The following is a 25,184-nucleotide window of genomic DNA, read 5'->3' on the forward strand; positions in this document are numbered from 1 at the left end:
TTAAAAACTAAACATATTGACAAATACATTTGAAAGAGGAAATACCCATATGTAAATACACAAGACTAATGTCAAAAAGCACGGAGCTGCCTGTTTATCTGGGCTGGCTAGTTGGAAGAAATGATAGAAAGGTTGCGGGCAGGGGAGGCAGGTGCTGAGAGAGGCTCCCATTAAATGATGAACTACTGCAGTCAGGAGCTCTGCAATACCCCTTGGCACTGACACAGCTACTCACTCTATGGGGGTGCTGTGCTCAGAGAAGTAAGCAGGGCTTTGGGGCCAAACAGAAGGGGCTTAGAATGACAATTCTGCTGAGCAGCCTGGCACACACTACTTGGGCAGGTGACAACCTCTGTAAACCTCAATCTACTCATCTGTCAAATGGGGCATTAATATAACTATAAAGGCAGTGGTGTTGACTAAGTGAGAAAATATATGAAATGCATGTACATGGCATCAGAAAATCTAACTGGCCTTCCAAAAAAGGTTAAGGCAGTAATGGGAAGCAGGGAAGAAGGGCAGGAATGATACTGCCTCTGGTTGTCTAACCCTTGAGAAATGCATTAAAGGTGAGATCAGTTGACCAGGCTGTAAGAAAGTTTAAAAAAAAATAAGCAGGGGAGTGGGGGGATGAGAAAAATTGAGCACCTCGATGGGTCCCATTCAACTCCACTGTGTAGCTGAACACTTGAAGAGATAAAATCTAGGGCCTATTAGATTAGAAATCAATTAAATCTCATTTTCAAATACTTAAATATGTCAACATCAGGTACATTTCACTTCTTCCTGACCATAGGCCCAAATTTCCACATCTAACCCAGACATTCACCCTGTTAAGCCTGGCCCCCCTTTCACCTCACAAGACCCTCATTCCTACCCCAACATGCAGAGCCAGGCAATATTTACTGTATACCCACTAACCATAGGGATTCCCCACATCAGAGAAATCACTCTTATTGAAATGACTCATCTCTTCACTTCCTTTGAATAAAAACATGTTATTATGTTCAATAAAACCATACAAGAAATAATAGCTAAAGATGACATTTAAATAACTTATACCAACACCTAAAAATGGCTTCTTGGAAGAAAAGGAAATGATTGGCATTGCAAGGATATTTTAAGAGCTCCATCTTTTCCCCTCCTTCTCCACCCACCAGGTCCCACAGATGAGTCACAGCTACATTCAGAGCCACACGGGCCCCTGGCCTAGAGGTAAACTTGGGCAAAAGAGGGTTTTATAGTGAGGACGAAGGCTGCCATTGAAATTTAAAAGCAGTCTAGCTACTCTACTACCATCTTTTCCCTTCTGGTTCCCATGGCAACAGACCTCAGATCGCCAAAAACAGGGTAAAGATAGCACCATGCCCAGTTTTCCTGCAATCTGTTTCCATGGGAACTGGATGAGAAGGGAATGGAGGCTGGGTAGCTAGACTGCCTGCAAATCTCCATGCCATCAGCTGGAGATGCAAACAGCGCTAGCGCACGGGTCCAACTGCCTGCAGGCCTCCATAGACTCTTCAAGAATGACATGTCCACTCAGGGATGGAGTCTCAGAGAAAGGGAAGCTCACAGTGAGCTAGACTGTGGGACCAACAGCAGCTGCGAACCTCCAGACACCCACTCAGCAAGTGATTCACCTTCTCAAACATCCCTTCACCAACCAGAGGTGATACACTTCAGACCAGTGGTTCCCATGTCTGGCTGGGCAGCAGGATCATCCCAGACCCAGGGAATCAAAGTCTCAGAGGCTGGGACCAGGATTCTATAATAGTTTTTAATCAGCTCCAAAGGTGATTTTGATGCTTGGCCATTCTGGGAGACCAATGATCTAGACCAGAGCTTCCCAAAGTTTAAGGTGCTCATGGACCCCAGGGGGACCATGGTGAACTGCAAAGTCTAGTTCAGCAGGTCTGGGGCAGGGTGTGAGATTCTACACCGCTCACTTCAAACTAGCTCCCAGAGGATGCTGATGATTCTGCTCCTTGAACCACATCTGAGTAGTGAGAATCCAGACTCCAATGAGTTTAGCTCTAAAATTTTCTCAACTGACCAAAAATGGAGGCTACAGCCATTCTCACACGAGCAGCTTATTCCCATCTTCAGCCATCAGTCCACACCCAGGCCAGGCCTCTGAGACAGCCAGCATGGTGTTAGGGGTTGAAGAAGGATTCAAGTCATGCTTTATATTACCATCCCTCTACCTGTTTCCACTGCCGCCTGGGACAATCCTGCATGGATAAAAAGGTAACAAAATAGTCAAAAATTTATGTATAATCATCAGGGGAACCATGATTGTCTCTCCAAATCTGATTTCTCTAAAACAGTAAAAAGCAAATTCTATGTAATTGAGGCTCAAACTAGTGGTGGAAAAATGTATGATATACTTATTTATAAATATAGATGTATGAGCAAAGAAGAACAGAACCCCCACAAGTCATTTTAAAAGAAATAAGAGGTAATTTTGAAAAACTCTATAATTACAAGGAAATAACTCAGCTAGCCTTAAGATTCTTAGTCTTAACAGAAAATATACAGAGTAACAGTAGGTTCCACATTTCAGCTAAAAGTATGCAGAGTAATACAAAAGTAATGTTGATTTCTATACTGAACCATAAAATAATTTTAAACCACATAAAATGCCAGTGTGCTACTCAAAAGCAAGTCACTGATTTTCTATTTTAGGAAACCTCCATTTTGCCTATGTATAAAAAGGGAGCTATTTCAGTTTGTTTCATTAAATACATTTTGTATCTACGTTCTTCAAAAAGCATAACATAAACTAATCTCTGAAAACTAAAATATGAACAAAGAATTCAACTATAAATCACTGAATTATGTTAGAAGCTTACTTGAAAAACAATCTTCTGATTCAAAAAATGTAAATGGGAAAAAAATCAATTCTTTGATTAGTCAGCACACAAGCAACAAAGAGAGCTCAGCATTTTGCACAGTCCTGTAAGTCCTGCAGGCAGCCAAAGAAAACTTCGCACATACAGTCTGTGATACATTTTCATTCCAATGAGGCAAAAATATACATATATTTATTTATACATGCGTATATAATGTCACACACAAACTTTAAAAAAAGCCATGAGTTAGTATGAGACTCAGTTGCTTTTTAGGTTCCCAAAGCACATGAAGCTAGAGTGCTACAACTGCTGTGATAAGAAAATAAAGTCAAAATGAGGGATTTCTGCATTTGCTTAAAAGAGAACACACACACACACATGCACACGCACACAAAACAACAAATTAAACAGCTGCAGTAGAGGAAGCCAAAGGGGGGTGAGCTGTTAAGTGTTCCATTAAAAAAGATAAAAATAATCAGGAATAAATGCAGAGTTGTGCTTACACCCAGCTCCACCGCAATCTGTTAGTCTGTGAGACCCTAGCCAAAGAATCAGTTGCAGATATTTATTGTGTACCTATGTTTGTTTACTTTGTGTTTACATAAAGAAGCAACTGGAGCAGAGCCCACAAACTTCCACCAGAAGGCCAGATGGTAAATAGCTTTGCAAGGCGTATAGTCTCTGTCCCTACTCCTCACCTCTGTCATTACAGCAGAAAGCAGCCACCACAAATACATAAACGAGTAAGTGGGATGTGTTCCGATAAAACTTTATGTACACAAACAAGTGCTAGCCAGGATGTGGACTGTGAGCTATAATTCACCAACCACTGGGCTAGACTATAAATTCCATATTTTGAAGGAAATGTCTTATTCCACGTCCTCTCCATAGCTTCAAGTGAGGAAGGAGAAAAAAGGCTGCAGTATCTGTCTCATATCAGTTTTTCAGCCACCCCTCAGGAATGCCTTGGACTCTCAATAGCAATTCTAGCATTTCCCAGCACTTATATACCAGCTCTGTACAGCTGCTAGTAATTAACATACAATAATTATTTGTTGTGTGCTGTTTGTGTTCTCTGCATCTTGTCTTGTGCTGTCTTGCATTTATCTTGTTTCCTTCACTACATTCTAATGGTCCCAAGGGCAAGACTTTTTTTTTTATTTTTTTATTATTATGTTAATCACCATATATAACATCATTAGTTTTTGATGTGGTGTTCCATGATTCATTGTTTGCGTATAACACCCAGCGCTCCATGCAGTACGTGCCCTCTTTAATACCCATCACCAGGCTAGCCCATCCCCCCACCCCACCCCCAGAACCCTCAGTTTGTTTTTCAGAGCAAGACTTTTTAATTTGCGCTTTCCCTCAGAATTTAGCTTAATGTTCAGCAAAAGATACTGCTGACAAACAAATCCTCCCCTCCTCTCAAAGGGTACATTAAAATATGGCTAAACAGGGGGAAAAAAAACACTACCATCTTTTATGTTTACTACCAATGTGACTGTGGTAGAGAGGACAATCTTCAGGTCTACCCTATGAAGGCCGAGTACATAATGATAGGTTCATTAGAACTTCCGGAGGGCTATGACTGGCCTTACCCAATAGTGTCCCTGGGTACTGCACATGGAAATATCTACTAAATTCAGCAGTACGATGAACTGTATGGTGAACTAAGCTAATTTCTTACACTTGAACAGAACTCTGGAATTTGGGAATAGGAAAAGCTTTTAGATATCATCATCTACTACAACTCACTGTCCCAGAAATTATGGCTCAGATATCATGAAAAGTTATTCAGAGCTGGGCCTTGAACAGAGTATAAAATTGAGCAAATCTGACGCTCCTTTAAACATAATAAAGAAATTCCTGATGTTTTAGGGAATTCTATAATGAATCTTCTTCCCTCATATATAAAAATATATGCACTAGTAAAAAGATGTTTTCTCCCTAATTGAGCAGCTCTGTGAATCTAGATTCTCACAGACTCAGTCTGCCTAGTGGAAGGCACACCAGTCATCACTCACAGTGTTTATACAGGAGATTACTACAGTCTGAAGCAACACAGAGAGACAATATAAAATTGTGGCTTGGGATCCAGCAGCAGCAGGGTATGGAATGCCATGCCTCTGGGGACAGCCCCAATCTTAGAGCACAGGAGACACCATAATTTTCATAGACCTGGGTCCTCAGCAACATTTCACAGACCTGGGTCCTCAATCTCGGTTTCTCTGTAGACTGTTCCCATGAAGCATCAAATTAAGATGAACATAGGCAGCAACTTCCATAGCCATCTAAATCCCAACGGAGGAGGGCCTTCTCTGCAGCCATCTCTACCTCCCACCACTAGCACCTGGTTTTTCAAGGACAGCAAAACCTTCCTGGAGCCACTAGCTCAGTCTAAAAAATCTTGTTAGCATAATCTGATGAGAAAAGGTAGAAAGATCAAAAACCATGAAGTAGACATCACCCACATCTAAAAACAAGGTAACGCCTGATGTCACAGAAAATGGCCAGCTCCCTGGACCATTCCAAGCTGTTTCTTTCAGCCACTCTGGCAGTAGATGAAATGGAAAGGGCATCATCTTTTGTGTTTTTAGTACTGTGAATCATGAAACTTGCTTTACAGGGGTGATGCAAATACTAAACTCTATAGGGTCCATGTAAAGTGCCTTACACAGAGCACCACTGTAATGGGAATCATTAAGGAAGTCAACACAGTCAACTCAAGTAAACAAAAGCCATAAAACTAGTTTTCAAATAATGTGTTCACATGCGGCTCATTGATGACAGTGTTTAATCCCAGCCTAGATTCTCAGTGAAACCCGTCATAGTTCTCCATGACCACTCTTGCCTTTTCCTGTCTGTGCCCACTAGAATATGAGCAGAGGCCACAAGTCCATTATTACACCCAGGACTGTAAGGTCCTACAGGACAATGTTTTGAAACTGGGTTGTGACCCACTAGTGGGCTGTGAAATTAATGTCGTGAATCATAACCAGTACATTTTTTTTAACAGAGAAGGAAAGAGAGTACATCTCAGAAAGTAAGAGTGAGTATTGCCTCAAGAAACTTCTGTACAATGACAGATATGTGAGGACTGGTATGTGCATGCTGTGTCACAATGCAACATTTATTTCTTACTATGAATCATGGTCAGGACATAAAATTCACTTCTTACTGAGAAATACTATGCTACTAATACAGATCATCACCATAGCTCCCTGTGTGAAAGGTCACTTGTAACCAGGAATATAATTAGTGTGTTGGCGGAATACTAAAAATGTCCATGTACTAACTACTTCATACTAATGGAGACATACTCTAGTGACAAGAGCTTAAGAACTCCCCAGAACCTGCCACGGTTCCAAGCCCGAGTGAGCCCTGCTCCTGAGCAGCCAGCCTGGCTAGGGAGCAGAGCTGGGCTGAAAGGGATGATCTTCACAATTACCCCTGATTTAAGGGTGAGGCAGAAGACGTGGGAGAGGCAGTCTAACTGTGTAAGCCCACTCAGTATTTACTAGAAGACTGTCATCTGAGGAAAAGACACTCAAGGACAGGATATTTATCTACAGAATATGACATTCATTTTCCATATTTACTAAGAGGTCGTCAGAGCATTTATCAAAGGTCTGAGGGCACAGATGTAGCTCTCTAAAATGCCAATCTGATCAGGCTGCTTTCCTGCTTAACATTCTTCAGTGGCTCCCCACTGCCTACAGGATATAGTTCAAACTCCGAAGCCTCTGTGGCCTTTCGAGATCCAGCTGCTGCCTCCTTTTCCCATACTCATCTCCCTCCAGCTGCAGTGCAAGCCCCATGTTCCAGCCACCCCGAGCAGCTCCACAAGTTGCCACGGGCCAGCCCCAGTGCCTGGAGTGTCCCTGCCAGCAGTGCCCTCACCAGCACCTCCCCCTACCCCCACCCCCCACACACACTCACAACCAACCTGGGATTCATGCCTCTGGGGGCTCCTGCCACACATAGCCCTTTCTTAAAGCACCTGTTACTCCAGCATAGTTTCTGTCACTACCAGGTTGACTGGCTTCTTGAGGGCAATAAATGCGTATCACTCTGGCTCCAAACACAGGGCTCCAGAGGTAAGAAGTGCTCCATAAGCATTTAACTCAATGGAAAAAGACAAAACTACTCTTAGAAGAATGGTGAGTGGTCATTGCTCTTCAGTTCACACATGCCCTATCTATGTGAGCCCGGTATCGGCATCTGGTTAAAGTACACTGTGCTACAGCCTGCCTTGGCCCTCCATTCTTCATCCTGGTGTCCAGTTCACTGCTGGACATATGCACAACTGACTTCTTCCTCTGGCAAAAACAACTATGGCATATAACACTTTCCTCCTTCTCCATTGGCCCTCCACCCCACCAGAACACAAAGTCACAACACTAACCAGCAGGGTGACCAGAAAGGAGAACAGATAGCAACCAAGGTCAAAGACAGCTCCCAAGATAAGGACTCTGGTAAATACATCTTTGTGATATACAAAAAATGTATAGTTACATACAAGCTATATATGTGTCATATGTTGTACATTACACATTATACATACAGGGTACACACACAAGTATGTGTGTATGGAGACAGACGCAGAAAGAGAGATAGAGTTAGAACATGTCTTTCAATAATGATGAATTAACCCATGGCACTGAGGGGGGGAAAGGCACACATATTAGGTTCATCTCACCAAGATGACAAATTCACTCCAAAATCCAACAGGTGACTGACGCTGCTTGTGAAGTTTTAATAAACATTAGAAAGAACGCAATTACAAATGATAAAGCCACTACTGAGGGAAAAAAAAAAAAAAAACTAAAAATCTGTATCTGGTAAGCTCCTGGAGACAATGTACTGTGATTCCATCTAGTCCTTGAGCACCCAAAAGCATTCTCTCCGGCTGAGCCTGCTCAAGCCCACATGCCTGGGGTAAGAGAAACTCATCACTTGATGAGCAAATGCAGGTTACTCACCTGCATGAGCCACTGGTGGGAAAGCGAGGTGGACCTACTTTTGAAGTGACTGGGTACGATTAAAGCACAGGACAGCCTAGCTCCTTGTCCTTGCCTTTGGAACTGGAGAACTTCTGAGCAAGCAAGTAAATATCTTCTCATACTGGGCAAGCCCACCCTTCTGACCCAATCCACACCCACAAGGAAAGTCCTATCTGTTTCTCTCTATGGACAAAGAGGATATTACTATCCAAAGAGACAAGAAGGAACAGGAGTTGCCCTAGTTGTTGCTACTGACAAATCGCTGGCACAGGTAAAACCTCATTAGTGTTTTCAAATCCAATGTGTAAACTTATTAGAGCCTGGAAACAATGTTCCCTGCTACAGCGAATTTGCCATGGAGATTCTATCCCTTCCTTCCTATATTAACCCTCCCAGCTTTCAGAAATGTAAGTATTTCAATTTTTTTTAAAGATTTTATTTATTTATTTGACAGAGAGAGAGAGCACAAGCAGGGGGAGTGGGAGATGGAGAAGCAGGCTTCCTGCCGAGCAGGTGCCTGATGTGGGGCTTGATCCCAGGACCCTGGATCATGATCTGACCGAAGGCAGACACTTAACAAATGAGCCACCCAGGCGCCCCTGAAATGTAAGTATTTCAGATGAAAAGTAAGAGGGAATTGCCAAAGCTGGCGCACGGCTATATAATCATTTTGCATATCACTAGTAAGCAACATGATTAGCAGAGCTAAGGGCATCTCAGAGCCTCTACCCTGCCCTGAACCTGAACCTTAATGCCCCTCCCCAAACCCACTCCTGTTCATGGCACACCTGGCTTCCTGCCATATTTGCTGTCTAAATACCTCTGCGCCCCTGAGGGAGATGTGGGCTAAGAAGGGGCACACTCTTTGAGGGAAAGCAGCTCTGCTCCTTTCCAATCCTGCCTCCCTGGTGATCAGCTCTGGGTGGCTACCTCCAGACACTCCCCACCATGGACTCCCTGAGTCACAGAACTTCAGACTGTCAAAGAGTTCATCTTACAGAACACCCTGTGGTCACTTTTTAATCCTGATAGGTATTTCAAGTAACATTCTAAAATAAAAATTGGTATGTGTATATATTTCTTTTTATTGTAATACTGCTTCATATCTATTATAAGGCTGGTCTTTCCCCCACAGTCAAATAATTTTACCCATTCCTCCTTTATAGACAGGTAAGACTGGGGTCAGAGAAGCCTCTGCGAGGTAAGACTGTAACAAAATCTGACTTATAGGAGCTCTTTCCAATGGAAAGCCAGCCTCTTTGGACCACACCAACTTGGCTTCTCCAGAGAAGCAGGGTTAGGGCTGTAGCATCCGCAGACATCCCCACCACAAAATAAGAAAAAATGCCCCTTCCCCTGCCTTGGGGTGGGGGTGGGGACCTTTCCCACCCTCAGGAGATACTCCATGAGACCATGTCTACCCAGAACCTGTGCAGATGGATCCAGCACCTATGATAACAAACAATAAACAAGAAATACTACAAAACAAAGAAAGCCAGTTTGTCCTCTACCTCTTCCAACTAAAATCGTTCAGAAAGGGTAAAAACATAAATGGGACAAAAAAGTTCTAGCACTTTGCTAAATGAACAAATTCAGGTTTCAAAAGGGAAAAGGTAATAAATAAACAGACAGATAGATAAATAAAATTAGAATGCAGACAGACAGGTAGGAAATTGTGCTTGGCTGGTAAGGAGTGAAGACAACTCAGTTCATTGAAGCCTGGGCTCCTGTCACCCTCCCTATGATCTTGCACAACTTCTCTAGTCTCGAGTTTCCTCACAGGTAAAGGGAAAGATTGAACTAGAACCCTAGCAGAGTCGCTTTCCACCACAAAATGTATGAAAGAAGAAATTTGTAAAGAGCACAAATTAAACCACTTATGAATATTTTCTATAAGGTTCAAACAGGACCTTGGCCAGGCACACAATCCAAAACTTCAGGTGTTCCTCAACAAGCTGGCCCCAAATCACCTAAGAGGAAGTGCCTAGAGAAATAATATAAATGAAGTAAATCAGGTAAGTGCCATGGAAGCATCTAGAAGAGCACCTGGCACACAGCAGGCTCTCATCTACCTAGACAGATGGACAGTACAGAGGGACCACACACAGGTGACAGGTGAAAAAAATCATAGTTGCTTTATGAGAAAAAACGGCCTTATACCTATGTTTTTAATATTTGTTCAATTCAGATATGATTTGTAAAGTTAAATTCTGATATAGGCTGGGTGATTAAGGAGCCACAGCTGAGAGGGGTCCGGGCCAGGGGGCAACACACACTTCTCATGGCCAGAACTGCCACATGCATTCTCCCCATTCCACTGTGCACCAGACATCCAGGTCCTTACCCTCTCCTGGTCCCCTCCTTACATGTCTACTTTTCCTCTCTTTCTTTTGTTGCTTCTTCCTCCTTTGCTCATCCCCTAAGTTTTGGTGTCCCCGAAGTCCCATTGTCAGGCCCCTCAGCTTCTCCCACTAGAGACTTATCTTCGCAACCACCTATGAACTGATAACCCCAAATCTGTAACTTTGGCTCAGAAAACTTTTCCTGAGCTCCAAATCCACTCCCTAGATAGTCTCACTTGCATATCCCTCAAATATACCCAACTTTAAGACATCAAAGACAACCCTTTCTTCCCAAACAAAGCTGTTCCTTCTCTTTTTATACACCCTGACTTAAAACAGCAGGTTTTAAGTCATCCCAAATGCTTTATGTTTCTGACCCTCAGCCACCCATATACCTATCAACCCCCTTCAGTCCACTCTGTTCACACTGCCAGGGCTATGTTTCTGTAAAACCCCTCTCTTTAGAGCTTTCCTGGATGGAAACTGAATGGTTCCTCAATACCTGCAGTGTAATATGTAATTCCTGAGTGTGACCAACAGAGTCCTTTACAGTCTGACTTTTCCAGACTATTGACCTGCCCTCTATCCAGTCCTACAATCAGCCACACTGGGCCTGCTCCCTGCCCCTAAAATCACCAGGCTCCTTCCTGTCCCAAGGAATGACCCACCCAAGTCTGGGCCTGAGACCCCTTTTACCTCCTTCCCTGCCTGCTAGTTCCTGTATCTGTGGGAGTTCTTCTTAAACTTTATGTGCCCTCCTCTGCCAGACCCACTACATCCCACCAGCTGTCCACACCACCTGACACACAGCCTTCTCACGTTGTCCCAAGCCACTGGTTTCTCCCACCCACGCAGTGATTCTCAGACTCTGCACATGGATCAAAACCATCTGGGGAGTTTATTTAAAACAAAGGTTCCAAGTTCTATCACAGGTTGTGATTTGTTGGGCCTGGAGTGGGTTATAATGCATTCCTTCACATAGCCAAAGGACTTTCCCGTGGACAGCACATAGGATTGCAGTACATGGCTCTCATGATCAGAACTAGGACCACTAAGTGAAAAATCTGGCTTCGAACTCATTGACAGGAAATAAATTTAAATAATTTAGAACCATGCGAAACTGAAGTTGACTGCTTTATGAAGCAGTAGGCTCCCCATCACTGCAGCTGTTGGAGAAAGGCTGAATGACCACATGTCAAGGGTACTGAAGAGGAATTCATCCATCAGACAGGACTGCATCAGATAACCAGGAAATGTCCTCCACTTCTGAATGATGTTATAAAAACAGTAATTGTGTATGGGTTAACCCTTGTTGAGTCTCACTCAGAGATCTGTTATCAGCAGTGACCCCAAGGACACACCCTAAAAGGACAAAGAGGTTCTCTCAGATACCTACCATAAAGATCAGTCATGACCCAGATTCCCGGAGAAGCCATTTACAGACAGAGGTTCAGGAGACAAGGCCAGTAGTCATCAATTTTGCCTTAAAAATGGGACTTGAATGTCAAGTATTTTTGCTACTTGAAGCAAGGAGCTATGAAGGTGTTTTCTTTTCTTTTTTTTTTTTAAGGAGGGATTAAACCAAAGACGGAATTCAGATGTTAAAGATCAAACAACCCACATATTTATTCAGAAGGACTTTTTTTTCTCACGTTGAAGTTTATAATATCAAATAAATATATTATAGACCCTGATCTCTAAGGGCTTATATTATAAAATGGTCAATCCAGGGATAAAAAAATACTAACCTTCAAAGGTCAAATATTTAATTTTAGCTGAACATCCAGCAAGACTGATTTTTCCACAGAAGGATCTGTGAATCATTCCATTAACTGTCTTTAGGGAGACAGTGTAAGAAAGCAACTGTGCTGTGGATTATTCTCTCCTTCATTTAAAAGCAACAAGGGTCTCTCGCAGAACACTTATCAACTTTGAGATAAACTCTCAATTCACTGTGAGTTCAGAACTTATAGGAACAGATATTTACTTTGAATTTCAAATAATCAGTATATTCTTACAGTCAAAAAAATAATAAAACCCAGCTAAGGAATCTTTGTTACTTGAGACAGGCAGCCCTTTGAATGAAATGACTTCAATCAAATGGGTTTTTACAGGAAGTGTATTTCAGAATCAAGTCAATTTATTCTTATGACATTTCCCCATGTCTAGATACAAACTGGGAATTATCAGAAAAGGAAAACTGTCAGTGGAGAGTATTCATATGCACAGGCTGTCTTCTAAGTGACACTGTTGAATTTTTCTTATGAGCAAAAAAAGGTGGAGCAGGTTTTAAGGAATTTCACCACTCTCTACAAAGTACTACAAATATTGAAAATTATTATTTCTGTAACAGTGATCACAGAGTTAAAAGCAGCCTGACTTTGTGCTAGAATTATCTGTCTTGTTTCTCGCAGCCCAGCTTCCATTCTGTGGCATTAATGAAGATGTGTGAGGGAAACAAAGTTTTCCGTGTACCTAGGAGAACACAGTACTCGGTTTAGTTAAGAGACCTTTCTTTTTTAACAACTCTTGTAGAGCCAACGCTCGAGGTAAAGAGCAAAGGACTGATGCTGGAGCACCAAGGGTGCTGCTATGCAGGAGACCTTTCCAAGGACAGACACCTGTCTTCCAGGGGGAAGAACACACAAAACAACACTAAAGAGTTTCCTCAGTGACTCCTACCTACATTCACCTTTCCCTTCCTATGTGCTTCACACCCACTGTCTGCATCACATCTTGAGCAGCTTTTCTTTTTTTTTTTTAAGTAGCTTATTAATTCACAAGATTATCAGAATTAAACACATAGCACAGAAGAAAAGTTAAAATACAATTGAAATACTGTAAATCAACAAACACAAAACTAGAGCCCAAGACTGTATCAATCATGTTATTTTCTGTTATCTTACGAAGCTTTGATATCTTGGGAGCCTCACTGACCAGAAAGAGAATTCCCCTCCCAGGTCTAGCTAATTCCTAGAGATAGTAAATGACTTGTCTAGGAGCAAGTCTTTGATATGCAAACCAAACAATCCAGAGCCCATACTCTCTGAACCAGCTCTTCAGTCTTCTACACTTCAGGAGGCAATATTCCTAGGCCCTAATCATCCCAGGGCCCAGTACTAGACCATGAGGATGAGCAGCTTTTCTAACTACTTGTACTGTACAACGTACAACCACATACTGTATCCTTCACTAACTGCTTTGAGGGTACACCTTGTCTCCCCAGTCAGACTATAAACTGCTGATGGGCAAGGACACTGCCCTATGTTCCTTGCATCTACTCCCTCAGAGCATTTCACACACTTCAAACACAGCAAGTACATGGTTTAATACCTGCCTACGGGGTTACTTGCTCCCTTCCTTTCCTTCTTCAGTGAGGAATTACTGAGAGAAGCCTGCAAACATAATACTATTCAAAGCATCACTGTCTTTAGTTATGCAGGAAAAAGAACAAAGTGCATCCACTGAGGAGGATTTTTAAAAAGACTTGCTATTTGTATAACATGTGCCCCTACACAAAAAAATCAAATAATACCTGTCATTAAAGAACATTTCTTTGAAAAAAAGCAATAATATTCATTGTGGGAAAGAATGGAAAATACGGATAAGTAATATAAAAACTTAATATTTATAATCCCATCATCAAAACTAATATTAATATCTTGGTATATATCCTTCAGATTAAATATGCATATATATTTTTTAACAAAAAATAGTATCATACCACAGAGATTACTGTATAATGCTTTCATTTAATATATGTTAAAACTCATTCTATGTTAATTATTCTTTGGAACAGAATATTTATATGACCTCAGTATATCTGAAGACAATCTAATAAAATTTAGAATAAAACTCATCTTCACCCCTTGCTGATAACAGGATCAGGTCTAAAAGAGAGTCAGCAAAGAACATGCACAGTACAAAGAATTATTCAGAGACTTTTAATACTGACAGGCGTCACAAAAAGTAAAGCGTCAAATCATATTACAATTCCACCTAAAAGAGTACTCTAATGCTGTTAATCTAGCAATTAAAATGTTGCACATTTTTTAAAATGAGACTTAATTATAATTATAAAGACTTAAGGTATCTATGAGACCCCAACCAATATTTATTTTATTTTTATTACAGTACTACTCCAGACACTACATATTTTATTGTGGAAATGAGAACTACTATTATCATTGTCAGCTGTCAAAACACTTCCTAAAAGTCTAGGTCATAAGCCAACACAAACTCAAAGACAACATGATAGTTAAAAATGCAAAACTGTCCTCAGAGCTGACTCCTAGCCCCTCTGACATAATGCATAACAGGTTTTGTTCTGTTTAGACAAAGCTCTTTTTGGTGTTGGAATAATTAAACCACATCAGGCACACTTGAGAAATCTGCATTTTAATTTCTAATGTCGTTTTCCTTTGGTGCAGTCAATCCTAAAGACTTTCATTAAGGGAAGCAACTCACAGCCTGCCCATCCACCCCCATTCTCCATTCTTCTTATTCTCAAGCCTTTCCACCAGCTGACATTTTTGTGATTAACCTGATAACTACAGCACACAGAACTGGTTAGAAACATGATTAGTTTTTCCCAAAAGATGAGTCAGGCTCTCATATCTCAAGCAAAGAAAGGAAAAAATTGTAGTTTTCCAATTAAGCTCTTTTCTGAAGGCATAGAAGTATTCAACAAGCTCCTATCCAGTGATCCACAGACTTCTCATGTAATTTTCATAATGGAAGTCAGAAGGAACCTTCCTGCCCTTAACACAATACTAAATCTCCACTCAAGAATAATTTATGATGTTTATCATCTTTGCCTTCCCCTTTTCATTTCTATTAAATTGGTTTCCATACTGTTAGATCTATCAAGCTGCTTTCTGTTACTTTCACTTTTTGAATTTTCTACTTGTTTTATTCAGTTTGTCTTCTAAGATGTGTTTATATTTCTACTCAATCCCAGCTGAAACATGTGGGTGCATACCTGAAGCAAGCAGACAGACCTGAAGCAAGTAGACTGAGATCTGAAGGTCACCTGGGATGTACCCTGCCAGGGCGGTGTTTCATAATCACAGGGCGATACCACATTGGCTCGATGGTATTCCCAAATAGCTGCTCCAAATCATACTTTGATCTCCTATGTGTCAGTCCCCCTACCTACAAACTTTACTGGTCTATTCCAAAGTTCCACACTATAAGGTTTATTTGGACTGCAAAAGACTCTGATTGATAAGGTCACTAGAACACTACACTGACACAAATATATGAAAGTAAAATTGTGACTCACGTGCAGAAAAACCAAGAAATGTTCTAGTACAAGCCGTGAGAATAACACAACTTATACTAGACAGTTCTACATAAGCTAGCACAGCACACAACTGGCCTCAACAGAAATGTCGGTGTACAAGGCAAAGCAACTACAACAAATTCTAAAAACCGCCTCTTTTCTCTTAACATCTCTGTTCACACTGTATTCCAAATACATGTCCTTGCCCATCCACCTCCGTGGATAACGATCACAAGTTTTTGCTCCCTTTACCCATTAAACCACCATAGTCAAGATGTGCCAACTATGTCAAAGCCCACTGCTGACAGGAATGGGATCAGGCATGCCTGGCTCTGCCATGACCCTGCTCTGATTGACCAGGGGCAAAACCCTCACATGGGACAACACAGTGTGTAGCTGACATCATGCTAGGAGATGCCCTTAATGAGAAAAATGCAACTCATTATTTTTCATCTATCAAACAGGCCCTTTTCAACCCTGTCAGTGTAGACTTCACTACAGTGATAATGCCTGGCACGGATGAGGTAGCGATGATGTCATCCAGACAACTCATGAGATGACAAGCACATGAGCCAATGAAAGAACCCACATGGAGAGGCCCAGAAAGGTGATGTTCTAATCTCTTGGCAGATGAGATAATACCAATCTGGCTCAGGGCCACGGTGATGTTGGCTGTCCTGTCTGAGGGGTTGTGCTTATAGCCACAGAACCACCCCCCTCAAAGTGAAGTGCAAAAAGAAGCGCTTAGAATTTAAGGAAAGATAAACGCACTCTTCTTCAAACCCACTCTCTCTCCCCTACTAGAATTTATCACTAGAAAAGTTGGCATGCTGTGTATATTAAAATGACAGAAGAATGGTAACTTACATTCAGAGGCATATTCTTAGTGAACAACAAAAGGGAAGCCCTGAGGCCACATCGACAATCATCTTGAAGAGCAATTGAGCTCCTTTCACAGGGGGTTGCTTGGTACTCAAAACTTTAAGCATGTGCTACTATCTCCACTCCCTCTCTCTATAAGCCAATAATTACAAAATACATTCAATATCCAAATATTTGGTGCAAACCTGAAAGGCAATTCTTTTTTTCTTTTTCTTCTGAAAGGCAATTCTTTTTTTTTTTAAGATTTTTTTTATTTGATGGGGAGTGGGGGGATGGGGCAGGAGATGGACAGAGGGAGAGAAATCCTCAAGCCAACTCCCCATTGAGCGCAGAGCCCAACTCGGGGCTCAATCTCAGGACCCTGAGATCATGACCTGAGCCAAAACCAAGAGTCGGATGTTTAACCAACTGAGCCACCCAGGCGCCCTAGAAAGGCAATTTTTTTAAAAAATTTTTTTTAAGATTTTATTTATTTATTCATGAGAGACAGACGGAGAGAGAGAGAGAGAGAAGCAGAGGGAGAAGCAGGCTCCCAAGGAGCAGGGAGCCCGATGCAGGACTCAATCCCAGGACCCCGGGATCATGACCTGAGCCGAAGGCAGACGCTTAACCATCCGAGCCACCCAGGCAATTCTTTTTTTTTTTTTGTTATGTTAATCACCATATATTACATCATTAGTTCTTGATGTAGTGTTCCATGATTCATTGTTTGTGCATAACACCCAGTGCTCCACGCAGAACGTGCCCTCTTTAATACCCATCACCAGGCTAACCCATCCCCTCACCCTCCTCCCCTCTAGAACCCTCAGTTTGTTTTTCAGAGTCCATCGTCCCTCATGGTTCGTCTCCCCCTCCGACTTACTCCCCTTCATTCTTCCCCTCCTGCCATCTTCTTCTTTTTCTTTTTTCTTAACATATGTTGCATTATTTGTTTCAGAAGTACAGATCTGTGATTCAACAGTCTTGCACAATTCACAGCGCTCACCATAGCACATACCCTACCCAATGTCTATCACCCAGCCACCCCATCCCTCCCACCCCCCCACCACTCCAGCAACACTCAGTTTGTTTCCTGAGATTAAGAATTCCTCATATCAGTGAGGTCATATGATACATGTCTTTCTCTGATTGACTTATTTCACTCAGCATAACACCCTCCAGTTCCATCCACGTCATTGCAAATGGCAAGACCTCATTCCTTTTGGTGGCTGCGTAATATTCCATTGTGTATATATACCACCTCTTCTTTATCCATTCATCTCTCGATGGACATCTTGGCTCTTTCCACAGTTTGGCTCTTGTGGACATTGCTGCTATAAACATTGTAGTGCATGTAGCCCTTCGGATCCCTACATTTGTATCTTTGGGGTAAATACCCAGTAGTGCAATTGCTGGATCGTAGGGTAGCTCTATTTTCAACTGTTTGAGGAACCTCCATACTGTTTTCCAGAGGGGTTGCACCAGCTTGCATTCCCACCAAGGGTGTAGGAGGGTTCCCCTTTCTCCGCATCCCTGCCAACATCTGTCGTTTCCTGACTTATTAATTTTAGCCATTCTGACGGGTGTGAGGTGGTATCTCATTGAGGTTTTGATTTGGATTTCCCTGATGCCGAGCGATGTTGAGCACTTTTTCATGTGTCTGTTGGCCATTTGGATGTCTTCTTTGGAAAAATGTCTGTTCATGTCTTCTGCCCATTTCTTGATTGGATTATTTGTTCTTTGGCCACCCAGGCAATTCTTAATGCAAAATTTGGTGGGGTTGTCTTATCCATTTCCCAACCATTTGCCACTTCCTCTTGGGGAAAGAAGGGCCAAATTCAGTGGGGAGAAAAGGAGGGAAAAGACGGGACCAAAAAAAATCTCAGAAATTCTCGCTGGGTCCAGGAACAGACACTTTCATAGACCCTCTAACTTGCATTATGAAAAAGCAGCACATGCTAGTCTTTCTCTTTTTACTCAGTTTCCACTCCTGAGAGGCTTTGTATGAGGAGTGCAACCGCCCTACTTCTCAGTTTACCTTTTGAGTAATGATACTAGAGAATTTTTTGAACCAAATTATCTTTGTAAATAAATTTAAATGGCCAGTACATTTAAGGGCAGAAATTGGAAAATCCACATACTTACTTATGTTCCTTTCACAGCAATTCATGATCATTTTCTAAGTATGACCTGGAAATTCCATGACTTAAAATTGCAGACAACTTTTGTCATACTTACTTATTTTAGTACTGATATCTATAATGGAGGCCCAAGGTCTAACAGGATAAAACACATGATAGCATGGAGACCAAAAACTATACAGAATTATCACTGATAAATAATGACAACTGTCCTTGCTGGGTACATTATAATGCTGCATATCTCTTCACTTGTATTTATCTTGCTGTGCCTCCAATTAAATTACAACCTTCCTGAGAGCAGAGAACACATTTTTCTGGGAAGAGAAGCTCTACAGGATATTTATTCTTAATCCGACCCTAAAATAAACCTGCTTCCAAAGTGGTTCAGAGATGTGATTTTTTTTCTCCACTGATAATAAGAGAAATCAAGAAAATGGAAAGCCTGCTTGGGTAAGGAGAGCCTGGATGGGATCTTGGGGGTGGGGGGTGGAGCCACACCTCAGTTACCACTCAAGAGAGACACCATTCTCCAAGACTCGCTAAAGTGTGAAGTTTAAGTCTTTTGATTCTATGGCCTACCCACAACTCACATTCATCAGAAACTGCAAACACATTAAGTCTCATTGATTTCAAAGGCCAACAACAGTCAGAAAAAAACTAATCAATTTCCAGCTGTGCCTTAACCATACACCTGTTGGTTGAAAGGAAATCTTTGAAACACACAAGTCAATCTCAAGAGTAGTGTCATCTGAGGATGAACAGGTTGGAGGAATCTTTACCCTCTGTAGTTATTATGGTTGGCTTGCACAAAGATATGTTTAATTTAGCTGTCACCAGAAAGTTTTAATTCTTCAGGACAATATTTCTGATGAAGTACCAATGTTCATATTATTCATCATCTATGTGATTACAATATCTAAGTCAACTGGCAGTGTCTCCTTATTAGGTGTCCACAAGAGACAACTCCAGGAAAATTAAATTCTCAGAAATGAGTTCACAATCACATTTATCTGCCATTAAAAAAAAAAATCCTTCCTTGCTATTATTACATAGTAAATTGAATAGCAGAGTATTAGAGTTAGCAGGTAACCATAGGACTCTGCTTATAAACTGGCTTAAACAATTGTGAAGACAGGAAAGCTCGAGGCACCCAGCTAGCTCAGTCAATAGAGCATGCAGCTCTTGAGTTCAAGCCCCACGTTGGGTGTAGAAATTACTTAAAAATAAAATCTTAAAAAAAAAAAAAGGCAAGGAAGCTCATTACTTGACAAGTCCATCCCACTGTTGGACAACTCCACCTGTCAGAGAAGCCACCTCCCAACAATGGAGCAGACTTTTGCTTCCCCATACCATGTACTCACAGGCTTTAGAATGATAATCTCAAGCAATGCTAAAACCCACTTCCCCCTTCACCAAAGAACTGCTCCATTTATTTGAAGGCCTGTGTTTGACAAACATGGAACCCTTTCCATCCTTCGGTTCCTCAATTTACTTCTCATGCAACATGATGCCCAAATTTTTGAGTGTGTCATTGTCCATACTTTAGCATGAAACCTAAAACTGAACACAGATGAGGCCTGACCAATGTGGGTTTCCTCAGGGAAATCACAGGCACTGATTAGACACTAGGCTTTTATGACTGCAGCATGAAAATTTGATGGTGGGGTTTTGTTTGTTTTCAGCTGCCTCATATTCTTTTTTTAATTAACATATAATGTATTATTTGTTTCAGGGGTACCAGTCTGTGATTCATCAGCCTTATACAATTCACAGCACTCACCATAGCACTTACCCTCCCCAATGTCCATCACCCAGCCACCCCATCCTCCCCACCCCCCACCACTCCAGCAACCCTGAGTTTGTTTCCTGAGATTAAAAGTCTCTTATGGTTTGTCTCCCTCTCTGGTTTTGTCCCGTTTCATCTTTCCCTCCCTTCCCCTTTGATCCTCTGTCTTTTGTTTCTCAAATTCCTCATATCAGTGAGATCATATGATACTTGTCTTTCTCAGCTGCCTCATTTTCTTAACATACATCATAGTTTCCAGTTTTCTCCATGTTTTATTTTACTACTAACACTTTCTCCATCTAATCCTTTTCACTTTCCCATCCTAAAATTATGTAACTCTGTTTCTAAGCTAAAATACAATGCAAACTTGCATTTTCATCCTTGTCAAATTGCATCATATTGGCGTAATTTTTCTAGCCTATCAATGTCATTCCGAATTATGACCCTTTTATAATATATTTACTGTTTCCACATGGAAATATAGACCATCTGTCTTAGTCCATCAGGCTGCTATAACAAAAATACCATAAACGGGGTGACGTATAACCAACATTTATTTCTCATAGTTCTGGAGACTTGAGAAGTCCAAGATCTTTGTGCTGACAGAGTCAGTGTGTGGTGTCTCATGAGACCACACTACCTCAAAAACAGCCATGATCCCACTGTAACCCCACATAGTAGAAGGGGTGAGCTAACTCTCTCGTGTCTCCTTTTTAAGGGCAATAATTCCATTCAGAAGGGCTTGACCCTCATACCTAATCACCTTCTAATCACCTCCCTATGGCCTCACTTTCTAACACTATAACCTTGGAGGCTGGGATTTCAACATATAAATTTTAGGGGGACACAAACATTCAGACCTTAGCATCATTTTTCAAAACTTCAATTACTGAAAAACTCTAATGGGGACAGAGTTAGAATATCCCTTCCTCTGTAATAAACTTTTTAGAATTCATAATTGGTGGTTATAGTGTTAGTATTTTTCTTCTAGCTCTGCTGTACATGTAAAATGAGATAAATCAAAGGAGTAAGCATAAGATATACTAATTTCATCATTCCTCACGTCCTTGAGAACCAGGACTCTCAGTGTAGAAAGGAGATAATGTAATACAAAAAATGTTGATAAAAACCCAGTAATCCTGAAATCCTAAATTTGAATTGAATATATTAAGATAAAATCACAAGACCTTTTTTATCTTGCACTATGTGCTATATGCCTCGCTCTGTTCACTGAAAAGGCCTAAAAACAATAACCTAGTATCTGTGAGCATCCCTAGCACTTAGATTATGTTCTTAAAATGCAACTTCCTGGGTGCCTGGGTGGCTCAGTTGGTTAAGCGACTGCCTTCAGCTCAGGTCATGATCCTGAAGTCCCAGGATCGAGTCCCACGTCGGGCTCCCTGCTCAGCAGGGAGTCTGCTTCTCCCTCTGACCCTCTTCCCTCTCATGCTTTCTCTGTCTCTCAAATAAATAAATAAAATCTTAAAAAAAAAAAAATGCAACTTCCTCTCCGTTACCTTGGAGAGCTAAGTAGTGGGAGATCCTTTGGCCACGGTGTGGGCCGGAGATCAAAACAACATAAACATTAAACATTGCAGCTGCCTCAGACTGCTGGGAATTTCAGGATGACAGACACTTCTGAAGCTGTTCCCAATTTTGAAGATGTTTGCCAGTAGATTCACAGAAGATGACAAGGAGTACCAGGAATACCTGAAACACCCTCCTGAGTGCCCTCCAATCATTGAGGAATGGAATAGCAGAGCTGGTAGGAACCAGAGAAAGAGAGGCAATCGGTTGCAAGATAACAGTTTAGAGGTAGGGACAGCAGACGGTGGTGGCCAAGTGACAATCCAATCAGTGGCATGGACAATCCTGGGGTAACAATTACCCGCAGCACAGACAAGAACCTTACTACCCCCCCATCAATATGGACACCATGGTTACTATTGATGGAAATGTCAGCAGCTTTTAGTAAAACCATTTCCTCTGTTAACATGACAAAAGTTTGTGTGTATCTTCTGTTGGTCATAGTTTTACATCTGATTTCAGAGTGTGGATTATTAACTTTTTGGAACTTGTGACTTTTTTTAAAAAATGAGCTCTTACTAGAGATGTGATGGTTCAGTGTGCCCCTAAAAAGGTTGTAGATTATATTGCCTGACTTCTACCTCAGATTCTTCTTTGTTTCATGACTTAATAGTGCTTTGAACTTGGCATCTGTTTTCCTTGTTTGAACTACATGGGGTTCTGTCTTTGTTTTACACAGAAATAAAAATTTTACAGTAGAAAATGCCTGATTTGACTTTGTAAGATAAGGAAGTATCCATATACTCAGATGTGCTCATTCCTAAATTTTTACAGAGGTTAGTACAGTCAACTCCTGAATGCACAACGATGCTTACTTGTAAGGTATTGTACGTGACATCAGCAGTTAAAGGTAAAACAATTGTAGATGCTTCTTTTGGCTTTTGTTGTCATGTCCATGGTACTTTATCATTACTCCAGGCATGAGTCAGTTCCATAATCGCTTTGGTCTCTTTTTAGAGGGATGTCAAGAAAAAAGCCATAAAGTGGGGAAGGGACCTTCTCAGTTTCAGTGGTGGTCAGATTGGGGCACACAGTCACTTCATTACAAACCGTGAGGCTTTTTGCTAACTTAAACAATGCTGATCAAAATTCACATGTTATAAAAAAGTTTAACTGTGTAAATGTTCCCTTTTCCTTTTCAATAGTATGTATATAATGCTGCATTCCTACTATTTACTTTTATGGTATTTAATGTGAATTGATTGTACAATGTTATATTCACTTCTGAATGTACACCTTTGCTGCTTCCTCTTGTATAAATACAGTGATGCCGTAAATTCCTTTTAGACTGATTAGTTTATTCCAGATCATTTTAATGGCCATTTCAATGGTTTTATTCAAATAAACTACTTACAAGATTAAAAAAAAAAAGAGCAACTTCCCATTTAAAGAAGCCAGGGCTTTTTGAAAAAATGGCTGGTTCCAGGTCTAGTGCAGAAAATGTACAAGATGGGGGCGCCTGGGTGGCTCAGATGGTTAAGCGTCTGCCTTCGGTACAGGTCATGATCCCAGGGTCCTGGGATCAAGCGCCGCATCGGGCTCCCTGCTCAGCGGGAGTCTGCTTCCCCCTCTCCCTCTGCCTATAGGTCACTCTGCTTGTGCACACCCTCTCTCTCTTTCTGTCAAATAAACGAATAAAATCTTAAAAAAATAAAGAAAATGTACAAGATGAACATGGAATATCTTGTCACAACAGATAGCAAGAAAATCATCAAAGACTACTATGGTCATGTCAAAAGAACTCAGCAAAAAACTGGAAGAGATTCTCATTGGTCAAAGATGGAACCATTTTTAACTTCAATAATAACAATTGTAATGGACTGAAACCCATTTGTTTAAATCCATAAATGGAGAGCACCTGGGTGGCACAGTCGGTTGAGCACCCAGTCTTGGTTTTGGCTCAGATTGTGATCTCATGGTTGTGAGACTGAGCCCCAGAACAGACTCCACACTCTGCCCAGAATCTGCTTCAGACTCTCCTTCACTCTCCCTGTCCCCCTACTCTCTCTTACTCTTTCTCTCTCTCTAAAATAAATAAATAAATCTCAAAAAAATAAAATAAAGCCTTAAGTTTGTAACTATATTTTAAAAACTAATCAGTCATCTTTGCAGGATGACAGGGAAACTTGGTGACTAAAAGGAACATCAAGTATTTAAATGAACTGTACTACTGGGTAACCAAATGGTAGATGAGGGGAGGCATCTCCTTACAAAAATGTTCCAGCTAACAAGAAAAAAAATGTAATTACAACATGACTAGTTTATAGCCTCCAATAAACTAATGGAGCTAGGAACATAATATTTAAAAAAAGGTGGACAAGCAGACATTACATGTCTCCTGATGAAAGAACACAAATCATCTTCTAGACCAAATTCTGAACCTTCTGGATACAGCTACCAATTTACAGGAATTATAAAGGACAGAGAAACATGCTGAATTGCACTATATCAATGCAAGTACCAAAATCCAAAGTGAAGGAAACTATAGGTCAATAGGTCCCACGTCTTTAACAAATAAACTTCAAGGAAAACAAAGGGATAAAGGGAAAACCTATATATTAAAAGAAACTTAAAAGACTTATCATGTTCTATTTAAATATAGAAAAAGATCAAATTATAAATTAAACTTGGATGATAAAATCATAAAGAAATGCCAATAAGTCATTATTATAAAGACAAGACAGTGGTTACTTTTGTAAGGAAGATGGAAAAAGAGAAGGGAAAGGGGCACTTACAGGAGCTTCTTGGGTGGGTAGCAAAGTTCTATTCTTTTTTTTTTTTAAGATTTTATTTATTTGACAGAGAGAGAGAGGGAGAAAAAGATCACAAGTAGGCAGACAGGCAGGCAGAGGGAGAGGGAGAAACAGGCTCCATGCTGAGCATGGAGCCCGATGCAGGGCTCGATCCCAGGATGCTGGCATCATGACCTGAGCCAAAGGCAGACGTTTAACCAACTGAGCCACCCAGGCACCCTGCAAAGTTCTGTTCTTGATATTAGTGGTAGTTACAGGCATTTTCACCATAGGATAATTTGCTGAACTATAAATTTTTTCTATGTTTCTGTTATCTGTGTTTTATCTTACAGTAAATTAGAAATTAGAAGAGAAATTATTTTTAGTTTTAAATAAAATGCCTATCTTAGTTTTTTCTTCCTTCTATACCCCTGCGTCTTTTCCACTCGACTTAGGATAAAACAGATAGTAAGAGTGGACAATCAGAGGGTTCTTTCCTTCAATTAAATATGCTAAACTACCTCAAAACAATGCATTTACATCATCTGAGTTTATTGCATACTTGGTTTATTGGCACTGCACCCATCCTGAGC

The 25,184-nt window shown here is 41.0% G+C and overlaps 1 protein-coding gene across 24 annotated transcripts in view; it reads right to left on the reverse strand.

Annotated features, from left to right (window-relative positions):
• LDLRAD4 (low density lipoprotein receptor class A domain containing 4) overlaps window positions 1-25,184 on the reverse strand; it is a 450,420-nt gene that overhangs the window by 296,489 nt on the left and 128,747 nt on the right. The window contains exon 1 of one of the 24 annotated variants that reach the window (XM_073888060.1): window positions 9,769-9,788. The exons of the other annotated variants lie outside the window; for them this stretch is intronic. The gene's annotated coding sequence lies outside the window, so the exon portion shown is untranslated. Of the gene's footprint in view, window positions 1-9,768; window positions 9,789-25,184 lie in introns of those variants that run through there. 24 annotated transcript variants of the gene reach the window in all.

The sequence above is a fragment of the Callorhinus ursinus genome, unplaced genomic scaffold, assembly GCF_003265705.2.
Source record: "Callorhinus ursinus isolate GAN/ISIS: 27379988/994484 unplaced genomic scaffold, GSC_fseal_2.0 scaffold86, whole genome shotgun sequence".
Lineage (NCBI taxonomy): Eukaryota > Metazoa > Chordata > Mammalia > Carnivora > Otariidae > Callorhinus > Callorhinus ursinus.